The sequence below is a fragment of the Phoenix dactylifera genome, chromosome 17 (genome assembly GCF_009389715.1).
Source record: "Phoenix dactylifera cultivar Barhee BC4 chromosome 17, palm_55x_up_171113_PBpolish2nd_filt_p, whole genome shotgun sequence".
NCBI lineage: Eukaryota > Viridiplantae > Streptophyta > Magnoliopsida > Arecales > Arecaceae > Phoenix > Phoenix dactylifera.
The window spans coordinates 14,388,466-14,397,242 of record NC_052408.1 but is presented as its reverse complement, the minus strand read 5'-3'; the positions used below and the strand labels follow the sequence as shown (position 1 = coordinate 14,397,242).

The following is an 8,777-nucleotide window of genomic DNA, read 5'->3' as shown; positions in this document are numbered from 1 at the left end:
GCTCGACCAATGGGCCCTTTTTCAATGCCCAAGTCCGAAAAATTTCGGGCCGGGCCGGACGGGCTGGGCGGGCCAGAAGGCACGTGATCACCTCTAGGAAGAAAGAACCCGGATCGCTCACCATCCCGATCATTTCCAACTCTTCCACTCTTCTTTTCTCCCTCCTTCCTCCTCGGCTAGGGTTTTCAGAGCCCTTACCTATGCCGCCGGAGTGGGTGGTCGCAGCTTCTTCCTGGAACTAGGTAAGCCTCCCGACCTCGTCCCTGCCTTCTCTCCTCCCGATCTACTTGGGATTGCAGACAAAAAGAAAAGAAAAGAAGAAATAGAGGGGAAGAAGAAGAAGAAGAAGAAACAGAGGAGAGAGAGAAAGAGGGAGAGGAGTACCTGTGGTCGTCGGCGTCGCCGGGCTTCGGCCGCAGCTGTCGTGGGGCCGGAGGCCAACAATTTCTCTTTTCCCTCTTCCCTACTTCTGAGATGAAACAGAGGAAGGACTTCACGGCTCTCGGCCACAGCCGCCGCCGGCCCTCGACCGGGGCTGCAGTCGGCCGGAGTCTCGTCCCATTTTCTCTCTCCGGTGAGACAGAGGGGCGGCTCTCGCCTCTTCCCTTCGGTGAAGAGAAGAAGGGAGACGGATGAAAAAGAAGAAAAAAAAAGATGAAGAAAGAGTGGGGACTCACCCGTGTGCGGCTGTGAGCGTCGCCGGTGCCGCTGGCCCCCCTACGGGCAGCCTGGCTGTGAGCTTCGCCGGCATCGCGGGGAGCGACCGCGGGCGTCCCGTGGGTGTCGTGGGAGCCACCGGACTCACCTCGGCTGCGGGCGTCTTGCGGGTGCCGCCAGCATCAGTCGGCCCCTCCCGCGTGAACCAACGGGGGGATCGTCCTTGGGTTAGCGGGAGGAGAAGAGGAAATGAGGAGAAGAAAGAAAGAAAAAAAAGAGAAGAAGAAGAAGAAGGTTCGGAACGAAGAGAAGGGAGAAGAGAAGAAAAAGAAAAGAAAAAGAAGAAAAAAAAGAAAAGATAATAAATGAATATAATAAAATAATAAAAATAAATAGATAAATAAATTAATTAATTAAAATGAAAAATGATGAACGAGTGGCAAATAATCTGTTCTCTATAATGTTGATAGGTGCGGTGAAGTTGTCGTCGGGATCTAGGATTTGCAAGCGAACCGAGGTAAGTAACCCTGGCACTAATCTTATTAATTTAAAAAACTCACTATTTAATTGTAAGAATAAAATAATGAAAAATATATTTGTTATGATGTATTTTCTTAAAAGTATGATCAAGCATATGATTGCATGTGATTCATAAGTTTGATTAAATTGCATCCTTCATGAATATTTGAGTATAAATTATGGTTACGATAAATTGCATGAAAATGAGATTTGTGGCATGATCATGAATTTTATATATTACGATGAATTATGGTTATGATAAATTGCATGAAAATGAGATTTGTGGCATGATCATGAATTTTATACATTACAATGAATTATGGTTATGATAAATTGCATGAAAATGAGATTTATGGCATGATCATGAATTTTATACATTACGATGCCATTTGTCATTTTTCAACCTATGTATAAAAGTATGATTTATAAAAAAGAATAATGATTTATGAACTCTCAGATAGCTATGCCCACCTCTAAAAATAGAGGTCAGTCGACCCCCCTTGGAGCTAGCATCCAACGAATGTGGCCCTCTACCAATGGGTTAAAGTTGGTAACGAATATGAATGAGTTATAAAACTCGTCGACTACGAATACGAGCCCTGTCACGGGATTATAGTGACCATAGCAGCACGTCCGTCTGAGAGCAGAATTTATAAAGTATGGATGAATGGCAGCATTTTTATATGACTTGCATTATCATGTTTATGAACTTGCATGGTTGGAGCATACATTGCTTTATGACCCGATTTAAATATATCATCTCTGAAATGCTTTATTTTGCTATAACTGTTATATTCTTCAAATGATGCATTGGCATGAGAAAGATTATGCTTGATCTAATAAGATAGTACATGGTTACTTACTGAGCCGCAAGCTCATATCCCTCCTGCTATTTTTTTTATTATTTCAGATAATTAAGGCGATTAGGAGCGGGAAAGAGTAAATAAAAATTGGAGTTGAAGCATAGTTACAGAGATTCTTAGAAGTATCTATGTTAATAAGTTTGGGTTGTAATATTACAAACTCAAGTATTTGATTTAGATGCTTTGTACTTGCTTCTTTGTGATTAGTAAATAGATTTGATCAGATTTGGTCTTATTTTATGAAATAAAATTGTTATCATGGGCTTCGTGTTATTGTGGACAACAACCTACAATAGCACGGCCGTGTCATGAACCGGATCTACGGCACAAAAAAATCATGCTCGGATCCAGGACGTGACAAAGACGGCGACAGCTGGATGTTTCCGAAGGAATGGACTCCGCCTTGTGGGAGCTACTGCACAAAGAAATACGCTAATCTCGTCTAAATTCCATGTTCGTCCTTGTCCTCTCTCTCCTCTTGTTCTTCTTTTGATCAAATTCTTGTTGGGTTAATCAAAGAAACGGAGGCTTTTCTTGGCTAAAAGAAAAACCTTTCGACCAACTTTTGAAATTCGTAAACGAAATCGCAAGAATTTAAAGAAGAAATTGGATATCGACATTGACTCGGAATAGGAAAAATCCTCAGGGAGAATAGTTTGCGCTCTTTCTAGCTCTTGGAATCGAGATAATTTTACGAAGGTGTGAAATTTAGAGCAAGAAAGGGCAAATTTGAAAGGCATGCCCGAGCTTAATTGAAGGCAGAAGAAGGAAATGGGATCTAGATTTAGAGTGACTCATTTCATCCCGAGGTTATTGTTATGCAACACCATTTGGTTGGTTTTGCTGTATATTAGACGGAACTAAAAGTGTGGTTTTGTTTACAAAATCAATTCTTGTTTAGAAGATTATGTGTATTTATTTTTTTCTGAAATTACCTTTGACTTGCTTATGCAGGGAGAGTTTTCTGCAAGAAGGGGTGCGATACAGATGGTGAGACCTGGGAAGAATGTAAGAGTCGCCCTTTTGCATTCTCATAATCTTGTTCTCAGTAATTGATTGTATGTTAAATAATTTTGTTACTTTATGTTGGTATTACGGGCAACAAGATTTTTTTAAATTTCTCATTCACATTATTGCATATGGAACTCATTCTTGAAAAACCAGGTTTAAAAAGGTTTTCTAGATTTATAGACATTAGTAATGTCTTATATAGCAGATAAAGAGATGGCTTTGCCTTGAGTGAAGATCTTCAAATTTGGTAGCGCAAAATAGAGAGCTGCTGGATATATTTGTGCATGCAGGTGAAGGCTGGCTGCACATGCTATCAGATTCATGTGTGATTCAAAATTATGAGGTGCAGAGTGTGGCGCACACCGCGTGTATGCGGTCTTCCCTTACATGTGCATGTAGGTTTAGGTATTTTGCTTGTTACGAGAAAGCAAACTGTAGGATATATTTGTCTTTCCTTCTCTCAAGTGTTTCTTGTTTATGTGTAAAATGCCAGCCAATTTTAGTTCTCATTCTCTTTTGTTGACAATTTATGGCTAACTTCATTTTCTCTGGTGTGGACAGGAAGTGTTAAGTTGTCTTGAAGTGTCTGTACTTCAATTTTCAGAAAAAATGATAATGCTTTAATTATACCATATTTAAAATTGAAATGTATTCATATCCATGAATAAATATGTTGAGTGTTCGAACAGGTTTACTTCACAACCTACTATGATCATGGGATGGTGGATGGGAGGGTCTGGATCTTATCAAGTGCCCTGTGTGAACCGAGTGCCATTCACCAAGATTATTGGATAAAAGATCTGACCTCTCACATCCACTCTCCTGTCCTCCCACTTCCCATTGAGATCGCAACAGGTTGCGAGATAAATCATTTCCGAGTCAGAAACTAGTCAAGATTACATTTTCTGAAAAGATTTCTTTCATGTTAAAAATATTATAGAGAAGAAGAAGGAAATGTCGCATTTCACTGGAAATTTGTTGTCCTAACTTTGTTTATGGGCAGCGACTTTCCTCCCTATCATATCTTGGACCGGAGGCATTACTGCTAAATGAAAAGTTTGCTAACTCAATGAACAAGAGATTTATGTCTTTCAACTGATTTTGCCTAGTAAACCCGTAGATACGTTGGCTGAGTTAAGAACAGCCTTCGTGAGACTACCATTTGGAAACAATTTATCTCACCGTAGCATAATTCATCATCCATTATTTATCACAGAAGTCATAATGAACTTTGACAGGTTGATAAGGGAAAACAAAATGAATCTATAAGGAGTCTATGGACAAAGTGTCCCTAACAGGGAATATGCTATCCATACACTTCACAACATTCATAAACCCAGCCAATTAAATGACGTTAGCAATTTTGGGAGATTTAGTCAAAGGTCTTGGTTAAATATCAAAATGTCAATGTGTTGGGTAAATTTCCTCTCACTTTATTACTCAAAGTCAGCATCTTCTATTAACTGATTCCCATGAACTAACATTTAACCCTCAAAGCTAGAGAGCTTTGTATTTGGATTTTCTTCTTATTTACTTATCATATATTTCAAATTGGTCTAAGTCAAGGTTTGCCATCATGCTACTACCATGCTGGTACAGTGTTGGTATCAAGGTCCGCCGTACCAGTACCGGTCGGCGTACCGGTGGCCGGCCGGACCGGTACGGTACCGGTCCGGTCAGGTACGTACCGGCTGGTACCGGTCCCGTACCGGCCGGTACGCGGTGGTTTCAAAAACCACAGCGCGCGGCGCTGTGGTTCTAAAAAAAAAAAATTTGTACCCGTGCGAACCGGCCGGTTCGCACCGGTACGAGGCCGGTACCGGCCGGTACGGGCTCCGAACCGGCCGGTTCGGATAAAAAACCGGGAAATACCGGTTTTTTATCCGTTCCGGTACCGGTCCACGGCCGGACCGGTACGTACCGGCCCGTACGGGCCGGTACGGCATTCCATGGTTGGTATGCTTGGTATGAGAGTCTGTTCGACGTATCGAGATTTGGTATGCCTCTCGTACCAAGTCTTGGGTTGGTACCGGGACAATATGGTATGCTCAGTGTAGGACGGTATGCACCGATACGGTGAACCATGTAGGTTATGACCAAAAACAAGTAATAATATTTAGTTTTTTATTCAACGGAGAAATGCCATTTGCAATCGATTAACCTTAGACCAAACATATTCTTATCTTTCTATTTTTTTTTTCTATCTTCTATTTCTTGGGACCTATTATGGTCGCTTATCACATATTCAGGTATAGGAGAGTGCAATGAGATATGCTATAAGGATCCAGTTTTCAAGGACCACCAGTGGAGTGCCTATATTGATAGATCTCCGGGACATGACAATTATTCTTTGGTGAGCCTCCCTCTCTCCCTTTGCATACTGGATTTTATACTATTCATGATGACATTGCTTAACATGATAGTATGGTTTACCTCACTCCTTGAGAATTGAATTGATGTTTTGATGGAAGCTATTTTAGTTCAAAAGGGCCTCAATTTGGCCTCTATAATAGCTAAACTCTTTTGGTAATCAAAAAGGAAACTTAATTTTTGGTGTCAAGCGATATGATACATACATCAGTGACCTAATCAAGGTGACTTTATTTACTTTTAGATGGTGGAATCTCACAGAATCTCTTCAGAAATGTACAATATTAGAAAAACCTAGTTTCAGAAGATTTGCATGTTAGATATTCTGATAAAACTAGGATGCCCTTCACAGCTTTTTATACAAAAGAAATGGGTGTTTTGTTTTCATTCATATTTAAGGTGAGGAAAGTATCTGTAGAACTTTGTAATTGAACAAATTGAACTCTGTTCTGAGCATGACCAGCATGTTCGTTTTGCATGATCATATTATGGAGTTTGAAGGTCATTTTGACACCTATTAGTCCTTTTTATCCCGTATAATAGCTTGTCTTGTGCATGCATGCAGGACTGCTTCCATGCCTGTGTTTCTGGCTGTGGTTTCAAGGTTAGTATATGTGAAACTCAGTATTAAACATTCTCTTTTATGACAAAGTTTCATGGCAAACTTTGTTCTTATATGTTAGATGTGATTTCTGGTTATGACGATCAGTGAAAAGATTTTTGAGTATTTTGAAATTGATATTAATATGCTTCCTGAGCCTTCTTTTCTTTCTTTCTTTCTTTTCTCTAGGTTGAGTTGAAAACAATCCCTGTTGATACTTGTAAATGATAACCCGCCCAAATAGGCTAACATTCATGATCTCACGATATCAAGGCAAATTTGAAGTCATATATGAATCCAACTATCATACAAGATGAGACAAAAAAGGAACTTAGAAGTTCAATGGCTTAAGCAAACAGGATGAGCGAGGTTACAGTGCAGTGTGAGTGTGTGTTTGCCCGCATGATCTTGGTTTTATTTATGTTAAGGTTGTATATGTGCTTTAGTGTTCATGGTCTTGTATATGTGTTTTAGTGTTCATGGTCTTGTATATGTGTTTTAAATGTTCATGGTAAATCTGGAATAAGATTGATAAATTTCTCCAGTGCTGTTGGAGGGACAAAATTTTGGAGTTTTCTTCCCTCTTTTAGGTAGGTGTGGCAACCTAAGAAGATTGTAAGGAGAACATTGTTCTTGACAAAGGCATATCACTGATGAGGCAAAATCCCTTCTAAATGCAGATGGTAAATGGTGGGTGTGTTTGAATGATTGAAGAATGCTATATGAATTCCGAGGGGCATAATGCATTTTATGCAAATGGTGGTCTGGAAGCAGATGGTATTGTTGTTAACTTTTCAAATGTGATGATGGTGAACTGGGGTTTGCCCCAAAGGTCTGCCCTTCTGGCTAGCAATCAGAGATTCTGGGTGTGGTCCTTAGGTGGTTCATCCCCAAAATTCCGGACCTGGGTAATTTATGCATGGGTGGGTCTCTCTCTCACTCTGCTGCTGAATAGTGATCCCTAATCAAGGGGCCCAAGTAACCAGTGTTTCTCAGGTAAGGTCATCAGGCTAGGAGACAGCATGCTGATTGATGTATCGTGCAGATCATAGAAGCAGGGTTTGTTAAATTACCATGACAAAACCACTCGCTCCTACTCCTATTCCCTGTGACACTTTGAACCATAAACAGAAAAACAAAAAAATAATCATTCCCCTAAACAACTTTTCCCCACCCGCTCTTGTTCCTGCTTCTTGCTTGTGAGAGCTTTATTTAAGTTGTATGCAAAATAAACAGATAGATAAGTATCAACAAGGGTGACTGTGCTTTATGAATCTGTGGTTGCATCATGTTTGTGAGGCTTTCAAAGATGATTATAGCAAAACTGATATGCTTTTCATGGATTGTCATGATGACAATAATAAAGCTGCATGCACAGATGATCAGAACTAGTCTTGGCTGATAAGGGCTTTTGATTTAATATTTAGGTCGGTGGCTCCATGACTCCATGATCAGCAGTGAGAAATGATTTGTATAGCTCCACTACAGTGGAAAGGATTTGTCTGCAAGTTTCGAAGTTTGTTTATACGTTCTAAAAGTGATAAAACTCTATATAGGCTATGTTTCTTCTTTCCCCCCTTCCAGGATATGCTAGTTCCTGTATTCATATCGATAAAGTTCTTGATAGTATTCCAATATGGAAAGAAAAAGTATTGACAAAAACCAGGTTGAGCTTGTAACTCTTGTGCTAATATACTGGCTTTCTTGCTTGTCCAGGACATATCCTAGATTATGCTGCTTCAAGCTAGAATGTTATTAGACCATTATTTTATGGGGCAAAAATTAAAATATTAAGTATTTTTATAATGTTTCAGGAAATGATAGATTTTGGATTACGTTGTTATAGTTTTATTTTGATCTTCCTTAAAGATGTGGCTAATTTTGTTCAGTTGTTCATCATCTTGCAGTTTGATACTCCACCTGAGAAGGTCGACCAAGTTCAGCCAAACAGGCCACCAAAGCCACCCACTGCGAGCAAACCTAGACTTGCAGCATCAAATGTGAAACCTACTCCAACAACTGATGATTTACCTTGCACATCAGCATAGAAATTCCAGTATATTTTCTCAGCCAATGTCTCATACCAGTTACAGGAAGCTTGTAATATGGGTGCCATCTTCCAGCAACCTGCAACATGCCTGCATCCCCAAGTGGCTTGTTTTATTGTTCAGTTGGGGCTTTCACAACTTGTCTAACTGAAGCTTACATCAGTGGCCGATTATGGAATGCCAGAATGTAAGTGGACAAAGGAGTATGCTGACGGCCATTGTGAACCATCTATTGAACTATGTTTCTTGCATTATACCAATGCAGTTAAATTTTTCCAACTGGTACTTATACATTCCTAGTATTATGGTATTATACAGCTCACAAGTCTAGTAGGTTGCACGGCACTTTTATAATTTTTGTCAACAAATACTGGCATGTGTAACGAGTTTAGGAGCAACCATTTTGGCTCCCGTGTGAGGAGATTTCCTGCATTATTATGTTCATTCATAAGCAGATGAGGAACCTATGCATATTCTGAGCCAAGTTTGCTGATTTGTTACTTCTTTTAAAAAGCATGATGATAGAAAGAAATAGCTTTGGCAGATATTTTGAGTTGTCATCATGCTCATAACCAGCAGCCATCTGAATTTTTTTGCTGTCCGACTGCATTCGTAGACCATAAAAAGCCTCATTTCATCCCTGCCTTGCTGGTTCTAATTTCCGATGCATGTTGCTTTCCACTTATCTCAACTCGCGAGGCACAGCAG

The 8,777-nt window shown here is 40.0% G+C and overlaps 1 pseudogene; it reads left to right on the top strand.

Moving 5' to 3' along the window:
* Window positions 1–101: 101 nt before the first annotated feature.
* On the top strand, window positions 102–8,360 carry LOC103699358 (annotated as a pseudogene).
* The last annotated feature ends 417 nt before the right edge of the window (window positions 8,361–8,777 follow it).